Source organism: Notamacropus eugenii, chromosome 6, assembly GCF_028372415.1.
Source record: "Notamacropus eugenii isolate mMacEug1 chromosome 6, mMacEug1.pri_v2, whole genome shotgun sequence".
Classification (NCBI taxonomy): Eukaryota; Metazoa; Chordata; class Mammalia; order Diprotodontia; family Macropodidae; genus Notamacropus; species Notamacropus eugenii.
In genome coordinates this window covers 357,619,448-357,641,570 of record NC_092877.1, presented here as the reverse complement: position 1 = coordinate 357,641,570, position 22,123 = coordinate 357,619,448, and positions in this window count along the sequence as shown.

Here is a 22,123-nt window from a genome sequence, read left to right as displayed (position 1 = left end):
GTGCTAAAAAACTTTTACAAATATCTCATTTGATCCTTACAACAACCCTGAAAGGTAGGTGCTATTATTATCCCCATTTTACAGCTGATGAAACTGAAGCAACAGATATTGAGTGATTGACTCAGAGTCACACAGCTAGGTGAGGAAATTGAGGAGGACAGAGATTAAATGAGATCACACATGACCACACAGCCAGTGCCTAATGCTTGATTTGACGTCTAGTTTTCCTGACTCTAGGTCCGTGACTTTATCCACTGTGCTACCAGCTGCCTCTTAGGGACTCGTCCAAGGTCAAAGAGATAACAGACAGCAGAGGTGGGGCTTAAACTCATGTCCCGTGACTGCAGAGTTTCCACTTTCCACCAAGAGGCAAACATTGAAGTCCTCCATTCCTCTGGGACTAAAATGTTCCATGTCACAGTCATACAATCAGCTGGTAGAGTATTGGTATCAAAACAATGAGCCTTTGTTTGAAGGGAAAGTCTAGGTTCACTAACAGAATTCTGAAATTTCCTAAAAATATTTTTTAAAAGCTAGGTGACATAATAAATAGAGCCTGTTATTGTTCAGTCATGTCCATTGGAGCCTTTCTTGGCAAAGTTACTGGAATGATTTGTCCTTCCTTTCTCCAGTCCATTTTGATGAGGTTTTGAGGCAGATAGGGTTAAGTGACTTGTCCAGGATCACACATCTATAGTAAGTATTATAGTATATAATAGTATTATTATATTATTGTACCCAAGGACAGCAGTCTTCCTGACTCCAGGCCTGACAGTCTACTCAACACTCCACTTAGCTGCCCAAATAGAGCCTAGATTCACATTAAGGAAGATCTGAGTTCAAATCAGGCTTTAGGTACTAGTTGCATGATCTTATGTGATGTCACTTAACCTCTTTTTCCTCAGTTTTCTCACCTATAAAATGGGAGAAATAATACCACATACCTCCCAGAGTTGATGTGCTGATAAAATGAGTTAATATTTGAAATATATTTTACAAAACTTAAATTGCTATACAAAGATTATCATTGCTACTACTATTATTGCTATAATTATTATTTTGAAAAATCAAGCTTGCTCTTCTTAATTCTGGTGCCAAATCATTATACATTTATAATGTCAGTTTACCCTGATAGATGAGATCTATGGGTTGGCCATCTAAACTTCATGTCACCATCAGAACAATAGTAATTGTGAATGATTTTTTTTCCTATGTACATGCTTGAGCCAATCTCTTAACCAGCTTCAAGTCTTCTGCAGTCTTCTATGGTTTATGCAATGAACATAATGTTATCTATGAACAGGAACTTTTGAAGGACCTCATCATCTACAGGGAATCCCATATTAGTGTGGCATCTGTTCTGGATATCCTTCAGCAGAATGATCAACATTTTTGGTGAATAGATATATCTATATTTATATTTTAATATTTATTATCTTAGGTCATCAGTGATTTTTGTTATATGTTTCAAGGATTCAAAACATTTTGCTTTGCTGAATTACTTTTATTTCCTTTTTAAAATAACAAGAAAAAGAGTGGTACCTTGTTTTCTTTATATCCTTTTGTAAATTCAGGTATAATGAGTAGTGCTAGCTTACCTAAGAAAACTATTTTTGCTACACTATGCCATGTATATAGTTTACCCCTCTAATTACTCTTTCCTCCCCTCTCTTGTCCTTACCTCCTCTTCTCCTCTCCTGACTCCTTTTACTCATTTTTTTCTTCACTTTCATCTTCTTCTACTTATGCACTATATTTTTCCTTCCATTTTTTTGGTCCATTACTTAGCTCCTTGTCCTAATAGATTACTAAATGGTTTTTGTTTATTTTTCTGACTGCTAAGCAGTCACTTGTAAATTCCCTTCTCTTTGCTACCCAGGAATACTCAGGAATTAGTAGAAATTCCATGGGGTAGAGAGGAAGGAATAGAATTGGACTGTACTTTAAAGGAAACAGAATATTCTCTCTCCATTAACCAATAGCACAAAGTGAAATTTTTATGTGTATTGACTTAAATATTTCAGAAAGTTTTTTTAATCACACATATTTTAAATTACATCTCAAGACAAAATGTTACTTAGAAGTCCTTTACTTCTTGTGAATTATATCTATTATATGGATGCTATAAATGTAAACTATTAAGCCAACTCCAGAGAGATGGCTCACAGTATGAAATGAGCAATGATGAGGATCCAGCCATTGCAGGCCTGTGGTTGGCCCCTCTAGAGGTAAGGATACATGCATTTGGAAGGTTTACATCATAAACTTACTGCATATGAGCTTTCATTGCATATAGAGAGGATTGATTGGCTCAAGCATTCGTTATTTTTTCATAACTTAATTACATTCCACTCTGTGCTTCAAAACCTTTCAGACTGCTTTTGGCTAAATAACATACTTTTATATGTTGAGAAGGGGAAACTACCTACAATGATGAGATGCTGAGGATTAATGGGCAAATGAGTGATTGCTTTTCATGTAGAAGAGAGAGAATACAAAAAGGAAACATTCAGGAATGGAAAAACAAAGTTTCTGATAGAGTGTTTTTGGGGGGAGTGGCAAGAGATGTTGAGGGTGGTATTAGAATCTGAGACTTTCCACTGAGTCCTAGGGTATACCACTGTCCTGAGCATAGGTATGAATAGTATCTAAGCATTCCCTACCTTATTAGAAGAGAAGGATATGAGGGGGGTACAAAAGGACATCAACAACTGAAATAATGTTATTTTTTCCTACTATTAGCACTGAATCACACTAATTTTACTAATTTTACTTAGGTTACAGTACTTTAAATTAAGAGAGTGATGCTAAGATTTTCTCCATTATTCCCCAAAATTTTTGCTTGGGGAAAGGATAAATAAGATATGTACATGTGCATGCATACACATATGCATATTACATGCATATACATATAAAATTTGTATATATATATGTATATATATATGTGTATATATATACATATATATTTGCCCATGTGTGCATATAATGTATCATAAGTGTGTATATGCTTTAAAACGTTTATATATATATATGTGTGTGTGTGTGTGTGTGTGTGTGTGTGTGTGTATAAATATATTATCAGCAGAAGTCTTTCTGGACATCCACTGTATTTCAAATTTTATTCATTTTTTTGAAATTTAAAAAAAATTTTTATCTAGAACTAGTATTAAATTGCAAACAACTGGTATAAGTTTTAGAGGATGAAAGAAACAGTTAGCAGTAACCAGGGCTTGACCACATATTGATAATAACAAAAAAGAAACAGGAACAGACTTGGTTCACTGTGAACCAGAGCCTTCTGCAAGTAGGTATAGGTATACTCATTTTCTTAAAGTGGATAAGAGAGCCAAGTAAAGAAAACTCCAGACATGACAAGACTTAGTGCCATTCTCCTGGAAATGACTTCCATCTGCTATGACCACCCCTGGTACTCTCCTGTCTTCTCTCAATTCACTCTCTCCAGCTCTTTCCAGAGAGATTTTAAAACTCTGCTCTCCAGTACCAATCCAAGATAGCTTCAGTTTTTCACGAGAGAAAAAAATAAGGGATTGATGAGGTCTGGGTACCATACAATGAGGTCAGGTAACCATAATGTTGAGGTTTGGTGTGCTTGGGACCCCAAAATACTGACACTCTGGGTCCTGCCAAACAAATTCAACTCAAGCCTTCTTTCAGCCAAAGTAGAACAAAGCTTATTAAAGGTTGCCACATTGGGTTGACTCTTAAGGAGCCTAACTATTTGTGACGTTTATATTGACAAGTGGGTCAGATAAAATCTCAGCTAGACAGAATCACAGCTGGATTGAATCTGAGCCTCAGATTTCATTATTTATGATGCATCATATATAACAAGGGGTCATCAACATTTAAGGTTCTTGGTTGTTGAAATCATTTCAGGTTGGTGACAATGGATGTTAGATTTGGCTCAAAACTCTTGTTAGAATAGTTCTTCAGTGGTTCTGCTGAGTATATAGACCCTCTTGGTTACTTAGATTAATCAAGTCCCCTGCATTCATGCACTAATGAAATAGGTAATCACTCACATGACACGAAATCTGAGGAACACTGGGATATTGCATCCTGCTTGAATTCCATTGTTAAAGATATGTTCCTTTAGCTAAGAAGTGCCTTATTATCAAGCTTTAATCTCTCCTCTAAAATGTAGCATAGCATGAGGCGATAGCACTGCACTTGTGTTGCTCCTAAGCCACACAATGCAAATTGATTTCTTTCAGTAAATCTCTACCAGTTTAAGATATTTGATTTTTCATTTATCCAAACAATAAAATGATTTTTAAAATCTATTGCATTTTTCTCCAATTTCTTCCTCCTCTCATTCAGCATGGGAAAACCAATCTATTCCATTTAACTATGGATTTCATATATGAGGCTATGTAACGTTTTCTGACTCCAAAACAATTTAAACAATTGGATCTATGAACAAAAATATTTAGAGAACCTATCCATGCACTAAAAAATCAATCTTTTATCTGGCCATTATGCTATTTATTTCAAATAAAGGAGCATTTATTAATTTCTTCCTATTTCACAAGTCCATGATGAAACATTCTATGTCCTCAAAGAGCTTACATTTTGTTGAAGTCTTAAATGGAGATAAGGACATATGGATATATACATATTAGAAGTGCTTCTTAACTCTCAAGTTACTCTTTCATGTTGGCTGTCTCTTACTTAAAATGAGGATGTCAATGTGGTTGTGACTCAATGCCTCCCAGAGTATACGCAATTGGAAGTGATTGAAAAGGTTATGTGTTAAGTAGTAACAACAGAATTAATGTATTAGGCCAGGGCAGAGGAACCTGTTGCAGGTTCCACATCCCTGTTCTAGACTATTTAAGGACTGTGTAGGTTTTTGTTTGGTTGGTTTGGAAAATGTGTTTGACATTCTCCAATCTCTTTTAAGTCAGTTGGCAACATAATATTGTTGTCATATAGGACCCTGGATTTTATGGTCTTTTTTTCCTTTTTTGTGATAAGCTCTGGGGAAAAAATCACCCAGTTGTCCAAACTTCTTTTCATGTGTGGTCATGAGTCATTAAAAATTAATGAGGTTGTTCTTCAGATAACATATATATAGACCTTTGCTAGGCACTTACGCAAAGTTTTGCCATCTTATAAGATTTGATCAGGCTTGTGCACCATTGTCATAACCTTCCTGAACATGACATAATAACCAAACCACAAGGAGTCATCAGACCAGAACTTCTATGGTAGGTAGTACATGTGCCCAAAGATATAATTCTTTTGATTGATGCACATTGTTATGTGGTCCAGTAGCTGCTTTTAAAAATCTCATAAAGTGAAAAGAAACCTGAAATCAAAGCCAAAAACTGTAATGAGTTTAAAATATCCTTTCACTAGAAGGTTATTGGCCATTTTTCAAACCACAGTCAGTAGCTGGCAAGCTCTCTTGTGATTTGGTGTTGATGACTCCATTTTTATACCTCTAATGTCTATCTGTTAGTGAACATAGCTCATCATCCCTGGGAACTCTTCACAGTCCTCAGTGGGCACAAATGGCTTTACTGGTCAGCATACTACTCCCTGAAGTGCAGGACTCTTCTGGAATCATTCAAGAATTTGCTGGTTATGTGCTAAGATTGAGACAGCTAGATGTTCTACAAGAATAAAGCACAGACTCTCCCCATTTGCAGCTAATTTCTGTTGCTTTGATAATGCTGCCACCATAAGTACTGGAAGCATAAATGGAAAACCAGCAACTGTTGTCAGCAATGACAATGAACATAAGAAAGCTTAGCAAAAGACGTTGCAAGACAAGATGTGACAGAGCAGAAGGACAACAATGATCTACACTCCTGAATCGTGAGCCTACATTCCTTGGTACATAGGACGAAATTCCCCAGGAATCTTTTGGTCATGACATAAATTATCCTTACAGCCTTTTCACATCAATAACCTACCTGCTAAAGAATGTTGAAAAGAGATAGAAAACCACAGCAGCCTGTGTATTTTCAAAGGGCTGATTTCATTCTGCACATATGCACTGGCTCTGTATACCAGTTCATTTTTAGACTCATGACTTCTCAGGATGCCACTGCAGGTATAGTCAATGAAAAATAATGTCATTTATTTTTATATTCCCTTCCTACCTAAATATATCACTTCCCTTTCTGCTCCTCAGAGAGCCATAGTCATTGATTGTAAGAAGTAGAAAACGGTAGAATCAGAGAGATGGAGGAAGAAAAAATAGATAGATCCAGAGAAAAACAGAGACAGGTGGAGACAAAGAGGTTGAGACAAAAACAGAGAGGCAAGGAGACAGAAAGATAGAGACAGAGAGAAAAATACAGAGGTAGAAAGATGGAGCCAGAGAGACAGAGAAGCAAATTAGCCAAATTAAAGCACCACCTATATGTGACAGAATATGCAATGTGTAGAAAGAGAGCAAAGTGATTTATTCTTCGGGGCCAACCTTGATTATTATACTTGCACAGTGTTCCAGTTTGTTTTGTTTTGTTTTGTTTTTTTAGTGGTGTGGTTGTTTCCATTTATGTTATTGGGTTTTTTTTTTTTGTAATCTTTGTATATATTACTTTTCTGATTCTGCTTACTTCATTTAATATCATTTCATATCAGTTTTCTGGGTTGCTTTGATGGCTTTAATATCCCCTCTTCTTTAATATTCCATTGTATTCATATGTCATAATTTGCTTAGTGATTGCCCTATCAATAGTTCTGTACTAAGTTTCTAATTCTCTGGGAGAGTAGGAGAAGGTAATAAGCATTTATATAATACCTACTACATACCAGACTATATGCTAAACACTTTGAAAGTATTAGATGCACAACTTACAATTTATTATGTTGACCTTATGCATGCATTATGCTTCTGTTGTTGTTGTTGGTCAGTCATTTCAATTATGTCTGACACTTTTTGACCCCATTTGTGGTTTGTTTGGCCATGGTATTTTAGTGGTCAGCCATTTTCTTCTTCAACTCATTTGCCACATAAGGAAACTGAAGTAAACGGTCATGTGACTTGCCAAAGGTCACACACCTAATATGTGTCTGAGGTCAGATTTGAGCTCAATTTTTCCTAACTTCAGGACCAGTGTTCTATGCACTGCACCTCTTAGCTCCTTCTCTGCCCATTGTACCATTGAGGAAACTGGAGGAAACTGAAAGAAGCACAAGTTGAATGCCTTGTCCAGGGTCCTAGAGCAACAAATATCTAAGCCAGACTGGAATTCAAGACTCCCTGATTCCAGGATCCAGTACTCTATCTATTCTACCATCTACCTGCCTACAGAAAGTGCAGCTATCATTACTGAGGAGCATTTAGTCTTTTCTTTTTAACTTTGATTTCCTTGGTTTTTATATTCAGAAGTGGAATCTTTGTGTTAAAATATATGTAAATCATTGTCTTAGCAAATTAAAATTGTTTTGAATAGTGACAAGACAATTTCACAGTAAAAGGAAAAACATATGCTGCTCCTTTCTTGTCGCAACCTTCTCTCTTCCTTCATGGATTAGTCTCATGGTTTGACATCTTGTTAATGATTGGATATGGGGTGCAAAATTCAGAACTGATTGATTTCAGTGAAAGTATTTTCAGACTTCCAGAATTTAAATCCCTGATTCTTCCATCTTTTATAACCTCCCCACCCTAAACTCTTTCCCTGTTCCACCTACTATTCTCCTTCTTACCTAAGTTACTAGAGGAAAGGAATTATAAAGATCTTTTTGCTCAGGAAAATATTCGTCCCAAATTCACAGTCAGAATTTGGTGACATTGAGTTAAGGAAAATGGGAAAGAAGGAGGAGGTGTAGAAAGAAGCAGGAGAAGAAAGGAAGAGAGAACAGGAAAAAGAGAGAAGGAAAGAAAGACAGAAAAAAGAGAGAAAGAAAGAGAATGCAGAGAAGGGGGAAAAGAAGGAAGGATAAAAATTAGTTGCTAAGAATAACAAAAAGTCATATAGGCATAATATGAATAAAGAATACATTAATCATTACAGCTCCCCAGGTATACAGTTCCTCACAGAAAGGCATCTAGGTCCATTGCAATAGCCATCCACCTAGGAGTGAGAAGTCCTTCAGAATCCGATACCAAGGAGCTATTCTCGCTTCCAGGCTGGGTTTATATGCAAAGGGTTTCTCATATTACCAAAGACAGATATGCATTTCTTCATTCAGCATTTAGCCAGCCATTGATGTAGCTGCTATTCCACTGCTTAATTAGGAACTTGAGAAGTCTATGTGTCTCTAAAGAGCCATAACCTATTATGGTGCTTCCTCCTGTCTATTCTCATTCTGAGTCTCTGACTAGTGGCTGAGCATGCACTTTAACTCTGCCATGCAGTCAACAGTTTAGGACTCAGGGATTGAGAAAATTATTTGGTACCCACTACAAGAGCTATTATTTTATCCTTTGTAGCATCCCTCCCACCACAAGCTAAAACAAAAACAATCTGAAAAAAAACACCCAGGGGTTCCCACATATAAATGAACACATACATTTCTTCTCTAGAAATTATCAGAAAACAGTTCAGTGAGTAAGCATTTATTAAGTGCCTACTACATGCCAAGCACTGTATTAAGCAATGGAGAGGGAAGGAAAAGAAAGGATTACTCTCAAGGAATTCACAGTCTAATGAGAGATAATTCACAATCAACTATGGAAAAACAAGCTACATACAGGATAAATTGAAAAAAAAATGTAACAGAAGGAAAACACTAGAATTAAAAGGTATTGGGAACTGTATCCTGTAAAACTTTTTTTTCTGGGAAATGAGGGAATATGAGAAAGCTAAGAGGCAGAAATGAGGAAGGGGAGCATTCACAAATGGGAGATAGCCAATGAAAATGCCTGTAGTGAAAAGGTAGAGTGTCTTATTCAAGGAAGAGCACATCTAGGTAGCACAGTGGATAGGGTGCTAGGCCTGGAATCAGGAAAACTAATTTTCCTGAGTTCAAATCTAGACACAGACACTTGTTAGCTCTATGATTATAGGCAAGTCACTTTATCCTATTTGCCTTAGTTTTCTCATCAGTAAAATAAGATGGAGAAAGAAATGGAAACCACTCCAGTATCTTAACCAAGGAATCCCAAATGGAGGTATAGAGTCAGACTCAACTAAAACAATTGAATAATAACAACAAGAGTTCAAGGGATAGTAAGGAGAACAGTGCAACCGAGTCACAAAGAACATGGGGGAAGGGAGTTGTGAGGTATGTGAACATGGAAAGGTGAGGGGGATGTAGGTTATGAAGAGCATTGAATACCAAACAGAAGGTTTTCAATGTGATCACATGAAAAAATATTCCAGTTCACTAATAATTATGTAAACAGACATTAAAGTTATTTTTAGGTAGCACCTCACATTTATCACATTAGCTAATCTGATAGAAAAGAAAATGACAAATTTATAAAAGATGGGGAAACCAGTACACTAATCCATTGTGGGTGGGGTTGGAAACTGGTCTAATTATTCTGGAAAATAGTTAGCAACATTGCTTATAGGACTATAAAACTAAATACAATTTTACACAGAAATATCACCCCAAATATGTACTCAAAGAGATCAAAAGAAAAGTATAAGTTCTTTTTGCTGTGGGAAGGAACTGGAAACTTAAGGCTGTCCAAAAATTGAGGAATGACTTATCAAGTTACCAAGTAATGAAATATTACTTTGTTAGAAAAAATGATGAAGATAGTTTCAAAAAAACCTGGGAAGATCTATATGAACTAAGGCAAAGTGAAGCTAGCTGAAACAGATGAAGATAACCAACTCTGAAATACTTAGCACCTCTGATTAATACAAGGAGCATATTCAAAAATAGTATCCAGAGAGAGAACTGAGTGAAGATTGCAGTATAACTTCTTCTTGTTATTTTCTTTCTTATCATTTTTCTCAACATGGCTACATTAACCATGAAATATGTTTTGTATGATTTTATATTCAAAATAGCTAACAACTTCGTTGATTTTTGAGGCAGAGGTAAAAAAGAGAATTTGCAATTGGAAATAAAATTTCTTCAAAAAGGTAACTGAGCAGAGAATAATCTAGAGTGAGGATTGCCTTATGCCAAACAGAGTAACCAACAAGATATTTAAATAGTTCCAGTGTGAGGAGATGAATGCCATCTAAAGTGGTGGTGGCAGTGTCAGAAAAAGATGTTATGGAGGTAAAACTGACAGACCTTGGCAACAGATTAGATATGAGTGAGTGAGAGATAATGAGGAATTGCAGGTTTATACATAGGTTGTGAGCCAGTTGTTGGAAGATGTTGTTACACTTAACAGTAATTGGAAAACTAGGAAGTTGGAACAATTTGGGGTAAAGGACAATGAGTTCAGTTTTAGAAATCTTGACTTCAAGATAGCTACAGAACATCCAATTTAAAATCTTCAATAAGAAGTTGGAGATACAAGACTGGAGGTCAGCAGAGAGATTAGGAATGGATAAATATATTTGCAAATAATCAACACAGAAATAATAATTAAATTGATGGGCTCTAATGAGATCACCAAGTCATGCAGTATAAATCAAGAAGAAAGACCAGAATAGAATATTTGGGTATATCTGTGGTTAGTGGCCATAACCTGAGTGAAGATCCCACAGTAGAGACTGAGAAAGAGTGGCCACACAGGTAAGAGAAGAACCATGAGAAATCAGTGTCACAAAAACCACATGAATGGTAATTGGCAGTGTGAAAAGCTACAGACAGTCAATAAAAATGAGTATCAAGAAAAGATGATTAGATTTGTCCAGAAAGATAATTTAGCTACTTTAGAGAGAAAAGTTTCAAACCAAATCAAAACTGTAAAGAACTACGTATGAGATTGAGAGGACAGAAAGTGGAGGTACCTATTATACCTAGCTTTTTAAAGATATTTAGTCACAAAAGGCAGGAGAATGGTGTCAATAGAGAGATAAGGTGGTTGATGATGGGGTGTGGGTCACTGAAATGCTTTTAGAGAGGCAGTTCTTTGACACAGATATAAGATAAGTAAGAGAAGAGGATGATTGAAAGGGAAATTTCTGGAGAAAACAATTTAGAACAAGATCACCTATACGTATACAAGAGCTTACCTTGGCAAGAAAAAAGATCATTTCTTTATATGATGAGATGACAGGGGAAGATAGTAGAAGAAAGCAGTTAGTTGACCTGAATTGAGAAAGAGTGGAGAAGACCAGGCCCTTGTTGAATGGCTTCATTTACATTTTAAATAAAAGGCAAGGTTCCCAGTTAAGAGGGCATGGGAGCTGTTGAGGGTTTGAAGAGAGATAAAAAAGTGAATGGCATAGAGTTAATTACAGAGGTATAATAGGATTAACTTGTAACTGTGAGATCCAAGTTGAAGTTATGTAACAAAAAAAAAAAAATTAGTGGATCCAGTCATTTGATTTTCTCCAACATTTTTCAGCACTATAATTGTAGGAGTGAAGGCAGTTGATTGTAGGATTTATAGAAACCTGAGACTTGGCAGGGTAAGAACTCTGATATGATACTGTAGCAATGAATTAAAGGAGAGTGTTTAGTAGAACTGTTTAACCAAGAAAGGGATGATTTATCTACTGTAAGCATGATGGCCTGGGAGAGATCTGACGAGCCAAAGGAGGTCACAATGAGATCACAGTGTAGAAAAACACCAGTATTTGGTGTTAGAAGGTAATAGGAGAGGTGGCAAGTCAATCGTTTGAAATTTAAGAGTTCATAAATATGGAAGGTGAACATTTGTAAGGATTTGCAAAATCAAGGATGATTATCATTATATGTAGTGAAAGAGAGGTAGAAAAGTATTTCATGGGAATTGAATAAGATAAGGATCTGGGAGGTTAGGTCCTCTGAGGAGGTGTCAGTATATATGTTGAAGTCTCCTAGGATGACAGCAGCAGTTAGAGAGGAGAGAAACATGGGGTTGGGAGGGGGAAGTTGCGGGGTGAAGTATGCCTTGAATTCATTGAGGAAATATTTGAAGCAAGTGTTCTGAAAGGTGATAGGCAATAACTACCTGAATTTGGATTGAGTAGTAGATATGGATTGAGTGAACTTCAAAGGTTGAAAGATTGGTGAAAGTAGGTGGTAAAGGGTGAACCTAGAAGTGGTAACATATAATAAGAAGTTTTCTAATTCCCCAACTGAAAAAAAGTGAGTCACAGAGAATGAGTAAAACTGCATCCAGTGATGAAAAAGGAAGTTGGGGGATGTGTCATAAGGAGGGAGCCAGGCCTATTAGAGTCAGAAAGTGCATAGAACAGAAAAGGAAAATAATTAAGATAAAGACATTTATCTTAAATAAATAGGCAAGTACTCCATAGAACACAGAGCAAAAGGTGAGTAACTTTGGATTGGGACATTGTTGGGGGTGTAGTAGTATGGAGGTGAGTGGAAGGGAATAGGGTGCATGTGTGTTCATCCTTCATTGCCAAAGAAGACCATGTCATCAGAGAAATGATGACGTGACTTGCACTTGACTTTGTTTTGAGTGAGGGAGGGCTGTGCAGGTCACCAGCCTCACTTCTCCTCTAGAGCCATCTGAATCCAGTGACCACACATTCATCAGGATGACTGGAGATGACCCAGGATGAGGCAATTGGGGTTAAGTGACTTGCCCAAGGTCACGCAGCTAGTGAGTGTCAAGTGTCTGAGGTGAGATTTGAACTCAGGTCCTTCTGACTCCTACACTGGTGCTCTATCCACTGCACCACCTAGCTGGAACAGGGATAAGTAATCTGACAGTAGAATGGTTTTTGAATAATGACCCCTGGGGGCACAGAATCACTTCAATGTAAACAGTTTGATGAGGAAGGAGTTGTTCATCATTAAGGGGAAAATTTACATAGGTTTTCATTGTCAGTAGGAGTTTAGAGACATTTCAGGGCCTTAGACAATACAAGCAAAGCAGAAATAACTAGAAGCTGAACAAATTACATTATGCCCCTTCCCCCAAGGCAGGACACCAAGATAGAGGTTTGATGAATGTCCTTTTCTAGGCAACAGAGGGTACAGTGGAATACCATTCTATCCCTTTATTACAAAGGCAAGAAATTAATGTCATGAAAACTACCAAAAATTTATTTTATAGAACTAGAAAAAATAATCTCAAAATCCATCAGGAAGAATAAAAGTTTCAGAATATCAAGGGAATTAATGACAAGAAATGCTAGGGAAGGTGGCTTAGCCATAGTAGATCTAAAATTGTATTTTAAAGCAGCAATCATCAAAGCTGTTTGGTACTGGCTAAGAAGCAGAGGGGTAAATCAATGGCGTAGGATAAGTACATATGACACAGCAGTCAATGATTACAGCAATCAACTCTTTGAAAAACCAAAGACCCCAGCTTCTGAAATAAAGGTTAGATTTATCAAGTTCAGAGAGAGGGACTATCCGCAAAGCAGATACTATCCTTTTGCCTTTAATGTTCTATAGAGTGCCGCAGCTAACATAACTGCTATTTTCAACTGAGTAAAAGCATTGGAATGAAAGGCTATCGTTGGTTGGCTGATTGAAAACACATATAGGGATAAATTTTCCAGTAAGGTCACAGTAGAAATACCAATGTCCTTTAAGACTACTGTTATTCAATATGATACTAGAAATGCTAGCTTTAGCAATAAGGGAAGAAAAAGAAATGGAAGGAATTAGAATAGGGAAAGAATGAACTAAGTTATCACTCTTTGCAGATGATATGATGGCATATGTAGAGAATCCTAGACAATCAAGTAAAAAACTAGTTGAAATAATAAACAACTTTAGCTAAGTTGCAGGATACAAAATAAACCCACATAAGTCATCTGCATTTCCATATATTACTAATAAAGACAAAGAGCAAGAGATAGAAAGACAAATATTATTTAAAGTTAAGGTAGACACTATAAAATATTGGAAAGTCCACCTACCAAAACAAACCAAGGGACAATATGAACACAATTACAAAACACTTTTCACACAAATAAAGCAAGATCTAAATAATTGGAATAACATCAGTTGCTCATGGGTAGGCCGAGCTAACAAATTAAAATGACAGTTCTACCTAAATTAATTTACTTATTCAGTGCCATACCAATCAAACTACCAAAAACTGTTTTATTGAGCTAGTAAAAATAATATTTGAAGTATATGGAAGAACAAAAAGTCCAGAATATCAAGGGAAATAATGACAGAAAATGGTTGGGAAGATGACCTAGTCATACCAGATTTTAAATTGTATTACAAACCAGAAATCATCAAAACCACTTTGTACTGTCTAAGAAATAGAGGGGGTAGATCACTGGAATAGGTTAGGTACATAAGACTCAGTAGTCAATGACTACAGCAGTCTACTATTTGATAAACTCAAAGATCCCAGTTTCTGGAATAAGAATTCACTATTTGACAAAAACTGCTGGGAAAACTGGAAAATAGAGTAGCAGAAACTGTGCTAAGAATAACTCCTGACACTGCAGACCAGAATAAAGTCCAAATCGGTACACAATCTAGGTATAAAGACTAACATTACAAACAAAATAGGGGGACAAGGATAGTTTATTTGTCAGATTTATGGAGAATAGAGGAATTCATGGCTAAGCAAAGGACAGAGAACCTTAAAAAATGCAAAAGGATTTTGCACAACAAAGCCAAAGCAAGCAAGATAAGAAGGAAGCAGAAAACTGGGAAAGTATTTTTACAATCAGAATCTGTGATAAAGGTCTCATTTCTAAAATATTGAGAGAACTGAGTCAAATTTACAAGAAGATAGGTCATTCCCCATTTGGTAAATGGTCAAAGCATATGAACAGATAGTTTTCAGAGAAAGAAATTAGAGGTATCTATAGTCATATAAAAATGCTCTAAATCACTATTGATTAGAGAGGTGCAAATCAAAATAACTCTGAGGTACCAATCACACTGATCAGATAGGCTAACATGACCAAACAGGAAAAAGATGAATGTTGGAGATGTGGGAGATTTGGAACACTAATTCATTGTGGGTGGAACTGTGAGCTGATCCAACCATTCTGAAAAGCAATCTGAAACTGCCCAAAGGGCTATAAAAATGTGCATACCCATTGATCTAGCAATGAAAACGGAAAAAGACTCATACCTACAAAAAATATTTATAACAGCTGATTTTATGCCAGCCAAGAACTGGAAATTGAGGGAATGCCCATCAATTGGGGAATGGCTGAACAAGTTGTGATATATGAATATAATGGAATACTATTTTGCTACAAGAAATGATGAACAGGTGGAATTTAGAAAAATCTGGAAAGACTTATACGAACTGATGCTGAGTGAAGTTAGCAGAAGCAGGAGAACATTTTACACAGTAACAGCCACAGGGCATGATGACTGAATATGATAGACTTCACCCTTCTCAGCAACTGAAGAACCTAAAACAATTGCAAAGGACTCGTGATGAAAAATGCCATCCACATCCAGAGAAAGAACTGTGGAATCAGAATGCAGAGCAAAGTAGACTATTTTCTTTATCATTTTACTTTTTTCTTTCTCATGATTTCTCTCATTCATTATAATTCTTCCATGCAACATGAATAATGTGAAAAATTGCTTAATAAGAATATATGTGTAGAGTTTATATCAGATTGCATACCTTGAGGGAAAGGGAGAAAATTTAAAACTTCTGTTAGTTAATATTGCAAACTAAAAATTAATTAACTAATTAATTAATGAAAAAAGAAATTGGTGTCATGGAAAATTTTATAAGATCAGAGAAGTACCCTGAGTAGTAGATATAAAGCTCTACTTCAGAATTCAGGAGCCTAAGGTTCTTGATTTTGGGTCTGTTATTATAATATGCAACCTTGCAGAATTTACTTAAACTTTCTAAGCCTTGTTTACCTGTTCTCAGTTTGTGAAGAATGAGTCAGATTTATTGATCTCTGTGAAAACTTCCAGCTAAAATATCTTACTTTTCTATGCATTAATAAAATGCATTATAACGCAATTGAACTTCTATCCATAAGTCATTGAATCATTACCCTGACCCCTTTTCACAAAATCTGAAGAAGAAAATAACAGATGTTTTGGATGTTCTTACTATTAAAATGGTATTTATTTTTCCTTTTCTAGTTGATTGCAAAAACAATGGATTCCCTGTAATGTCTTGTTAGTATTTCTTTGCTTAAAAGAAGAATACTTGTGTCAAAATTGTATTCTACACTAATTTTTCAGGAGATACTTTATTTGTTCAACCTACTAATAACACACTTACTGGGCCCTTAGAGGAATCCTTAATTAAATTCTCAACTATAACAGAAAAACATAAACTATTAATCCAGCATAAATACTGTATCCATTGACACCTGAATACACAATTTGGATTCTGAAAACACATATGTGAGTTCTGGAATGGGGCAAGAAGAGAGCTGTTGACAGAATTTAAGTTGACCAAGTTGTGTGAAAATATTTGTTCACAGACTCACAATTAATAGGATTAAATGCATTAAATGTGTTCTTGGAGGGCTAAGGCTATATAGATTTCTGTCTTTCTAATTCCCAGAAATGCACTCAGTACTTTACACCAGCTCTATTAAATTCAAATAAATATGAGGGCAACTAAACCTTATATAAGGATCCCTATGGGTCACATGTTGACTTACGACATCAAAGACTGATATTTTCTATCTTCTTTGTATTTTAAATTATTTTTGTTCAATGTTTTTCAGTTTAATGATTCAGTCCATATGTGAGAGTGTTACAGCTATGTGGCCTGTGAACTACATGTTTGGTAACTCTGCTTCATACATTTTAAGGTTGGTGACCTGTGATTTTACTGGTATGGGAATCAAACTCCCTTGACCAATATAGAATAGCACCTTCCTTTTAATTCTAAGTCTTAGAGAGTTGTCTTAGAAAAGTTGAGTGACTTGCCTTGTATGTGTCAGAGGATTGCACCCCAGTCTTCCTGAATCTGAATCAAACTATATTCACTATGGAGCTTCTCAATTGACATGAGTCATTGAATACATGTAATGAATCTTTGTTGAGTTGAATTGCTTCTTGAAGTGTTTTTTTTTTTCTAATTCATTGTTAGAGATGAGCTCCTTCACTAGTGTTCTCACCTCTCCAATCTAACCTCCTTCCATAAATCTGTTAAAGCAATAATCCTAACCATGGTGTTCTAACCATAGTGTTCTAACCATAATGTTCCACAGGCTCTAGTGATTCTCTATTGCCTCTAGTTTAAATACAAATCATTAAAAGCCTTTCACAATCTACTTGCTTCCTACCTTTCAAACTTAGTACACTAATACCCTTCGCAGACTAATCAGACAGATTATGTTCTAATCATACTGATCTCCTTGCTATTCCTCATTCAGATAATTTAATCCTGTTCCCTTGCCCTTTAAAAGTATAGCCCCCATTGCTGGAATGTATCTTTTTCTCAGATCTGTCAATTAGCATTCCTAATTTCCTTTGAAACTCAGACAAAATGTCATTACATTACACTTATTTTGAATTTATTTTGTATAATTCATATTTATTTATTCATGTACATATAGGTTCCTCAAAAAGACTTTTTTAAGGTCAGAAAAACTATTTGTTCTTTGTGTGTCCAGTGTTTCAAACATAATCACTTCATAGATAGATAGATAGATAGATAGATAGATAGATAGATAGATAGATAGATAGATAGGTAGATAGATAGATAGATGGATGGATGGATAGATAGATATGTGTGTGCATGTGTATGTATGTATGTATCTTGATGAATAGATAGATATATAGAAACTAAAATATATTAAAGAAATAAAATGGTCTTGAATGTAAAATTATACATAGGCTCAAGAAATCAATTTCAGAAGAATAAAATATATGGAGAAAATCTAGAAAGTCTTTGAGCTCAATTAAAAAAATGGTACAATTTAAGTCAACATACTGATATAACAATCAGAAAAGCTTAATTTGATGTTTGGATCTAATAAAGAAGGCACAGCATGCAAAATAATTAATTTAAAAATCCCACTGTTCTCTGCCCTAGTGGAGGAATGAAGAATGAAACAGGCAGATAGATAGATAGATAGATAGATAGATAGATAGATAGATAGATAGATAGATAGATAGATTGCCAGGGGTAGAGGCCTGAGGGCTACCCGAGTCTTACCTTACCTCTATCGCAGGTCTTCGGCTGGCCAAACCAGATAAATGTATGAGAGAAGAGACTTTCCGGAGTCGAACAAGGGTTAAGCTTTTATTCAGGGTCCTGGTTACAAGGGCAGGGGGAATTCTTCCTTAGGAGGGAGCGAGGAATCTCCCAAGGAGGCAAAGATCTTATAATAAGAGATTGGAAGCAGAAGTGTAAGTGGGGAGAGAGGGGGAGGGGAGAGCGAAGAGAGGGAAAGGGAGGAGAGGCCTTCTGTCTGTCAGGGCCCCTCCGCGCTAAGAGAGCCTTCAGGCCTTCCTGATCCTAATTAAGCTCTCGGGCCGCATAGTTTGCACCTGAATACCGTGCCTGTTAGATAACAATAGGTGTGCCCAGATCCGGGACAGTCTCAAGGGGGATGCTCCTCCCATCACGTTTCTCATGGGAAGAGGCGGAAATACACGAGATTGCTCGGTCTCACTCCTCGATTCCCTGCTGTTTTCTGGGGGGCCTCATGAGAACTCTAAGATTTAGAAGTTCCCACCTTTACCCGCCTGAGACTGTCCACATGGAATTGAGCTTCCACCCCCAACAATAGATAGATAGATAGATAGATAGATAGATAGATAGATAGATAGATAGATAGATAGATAGACAGACAGACAGACAGATAGATAGATATAGATATCTATAGATTGATAGACCTAAATCTATCTTTATCTCTATCTATATGTGTATATCTACCCATGTATAGATAGGTAGATATAGACATAGATATCTATATCTATATGTCACTCATAATGTGCCAAGGACTGTGCCAAACGCTTTAAAAATATTTCATTTGATCTTCCTGAAAACTTTAGAAAATGAGTGCTATTATCATTTCCATTTTACAGTTGAGTAACCTGCGGGAAAAAAAGAAATAAAGTGACTTACCTACAATCACACAGCTGATGTGAGACTGGATTTAAGCTCATGTCTTCCTAACTGCAGACCCTGTGGTCTACTCACTAGACCATCCATATCTATGGCATTATGCTCAATTTTGGTTATCATATTTTAAGAAGGACTATGATAAACTAAATCAGGGGTGGGGAACCTTTAGCTTGTGGCCTTCTAGGTCCCTAGCTGTCCCCTTTTGACTGAGTATAAATTTTACAGAATAAATCCTTTTATTAAGGGGATTTGTTCAGTGAAGTCTGAATCCAGTCAAGGTTTCCTTGGGGACATACACAGTCACATGTGACTCTGAGGCTGCAGGTTCCCCCACTGATAGAGTATATTCACTGAAAAGAAACTAGGATTGGATTATGAAGGGGCTATTTATAAAATGATTACTTGAAGAAACTAGGGAAATTTCACCGGGAAAGAAATCCTTGCAAACAACATGGACATGATAATTAAATGGCTCTCATTTGAAGGCTGGATGTGGGGCAGAGCCAAGATGGTGGAGTAAAAACAATGACTCACCTGAGCTCTTCCACAAATTCCTTCAGATACCTCTAAAAAGTGAATCTGAACAAATTTTAGAGTAGCAGAATCCTCTAGGAGAAAAAATAGAGCAGATTTCTACCACAGGACAGTCCAAAAGATCAATGGGAAGGATCTGTTACAGTGGGCTAGGGTAGTGCAGAGTGTGCAGGCTGCAACTGTGAGGATTTGGAGATAGCAGATAAAGAACGACCCCAGGCAGACTTAATCACCAGCAACAGTGTTAATTCCCAAATCTCTCAGCACAAGATGGGTGTCTGGTGGAGTTGAGTGAGAAACAAGAGCAGGGCCAGTGGCTGCAACAGCAGCAAGTCTGGGCTTGGTCCACAGACTAATTGTTTGAAAATCACCTTCTTGAACTTCTGGGAGTCAAGATGGCAGAGTAAACTGTAAGTGCTCTCATCCAGAAAATATTACTCCAGGAAAAATACACGAATAGTGGAGCCAGTAGAAGAGGTACAACAGTCTTTTAACTTGGGAGGAGAGGGAGATTGATAGGAAAGGCCCCTCTTGCTGTGTCTGAAGGGGACAAGTGAAAGACTAGAAGTGTTCCAACAAGCCCCACCTCAGCAGACCAGCAGGAGATTCTGAGCCCCAGGGGAGAGGAGCTGGTAAGCACCAAGAGGTCTACAGCAATGGCTTAGTACAGCCAGGGGAATTAGGCAGACACCAGCACAGAAGGGGATCACCAGCAGTTAAGCCCACCTGTGCACTAACACAGCCACAGAGGAAGAGACCTCCAGTGTCCAGACGACCCTTCCCCCACACCTCACTCCTTGAGCTTCAGTGTAACCCTGGGAAAACTCAGATAGACTTCACTTGGCCTCAACCTTAGCACACACCAGCCAACTCTGCACTAGGTAAGCTGTAGCATAATATAGTTTCTAGTTGAAAGAATCAGAGGTCACAGCACACAAAACCAGTAACCAGGCCTCTAGCTCCCAGTACAAAAAATGTGGGACTGAGCCCTTGTACCCCAGAAGCAAAGATCCACTTTGAAAATCATGAAAAAGACAATTGTCATGATCAAGAAGCAAATTAAGAAAGCAAAGACCATAGAATCCTATTATGGGGACAGGAAAGATCAAAATGTGAATTCAGAAGAGGGCAGCATTGACGCTAGACCCATATCTGAAACCTCAAAAGGGAGCATGAGCTATTCTCAAGCACAAAGAGCATTCTTAGAAGAGCTCAAGAAAGATTTTTAAGCCACAATAAGAGAAGTAGAAGAAAAATTGTCCAGTGATTTTAAAATACAATCATCTGGTACAGAAAGGCAGAGATAATCAATGCATCCTCAGATCATAATGCAATAAAAATTATATGTAATAAAAGTTCATGGAAAGATAAACCAAAAATCAATAGGAAAGTAAATAATCTAATCCTAAAGAAGGAGTGGGTTAAAGAAGAAATCATAGAAACAATCAACAACTTCATTCAAGAGAATGACAATAATAAGACAACCTACCAAATCTTATGGGATACTACACATGCAATTCTTAGGGGAAGTTTTATATCTTTGAATGCCTACATAAATAAAATAGAGAAAGAGATCAATGACTTGGGCATTCAGCTGAAAAAGGTAAAAAAAGAACAAACTGAAAATCCCCAGGTAAATACCAAATTAGAAATACTGTAAACCAAAGGAAAGATTAATAAAATTGAAATTAAGAAAACTATTGAATTAATAAATAAAACCAATAGTTGGTTTTACAAAAAAGACTAATAAAATTGATAAAACTTTGGTCAAGTTTATAAAAAAAAGAAAAAAGAAAATAAAATTACTAATATTGAAAATGAAAGGGGTGAACTCACCTCCAATGAGGAGGAAATTAAAACAAAAATTAAAAATTACTTTGCCCAACTTTATGCTAACAAATTCGATAATCTAAATGAGATGGATGAGTATTTTAAAAAATACAAATTGCCCAGATTAACAGAAGAGGAAGTTGAATACTTAAACAACCCCATCTCAGAAAAAGAAATTGAACAAGACATCAATGAACTGCTTAGGAAAAAATCTCCAGGGACAGATGGATTTACAAATGAATTCTATCAAACAGTTAAAGAACAGTTAATTCCAATACTATATAGACTATTTTTGAAAATTGGGGAAGAAGGAGTCCTCCCAAATTCTTTCTATGATACAAGTATGATTTTGATACCTAAACCAGGAAGAGACAAAACAGAGAAAGAAAATTGTAGACCAATTTCTCTAATGAATATAGATGAAAAATTTTAAATAAGATTTTAGCAAAACGAATACAACATCTTATCACAAGAATAATACATTATGATCAGAGAGGATTCATACCAGTAATGCAGGGCTGGTTCAATATTAGGAAAACTATTATCATTATTGATCATATCAACAACAAAACTAACAAAAACCACATGATTATCTCAATAGATGCAGAAAAAGCTTTCGACAAAATACAACACCTGTTCCTATTACAAACACTGGAGAACATAGGGATAAAGAGAACTTTCCATAAAATTGTAAGCAGTATCTACCTAAAACATTCAGCAAGCATTATATGCAATGGGGATAAGCTAGAT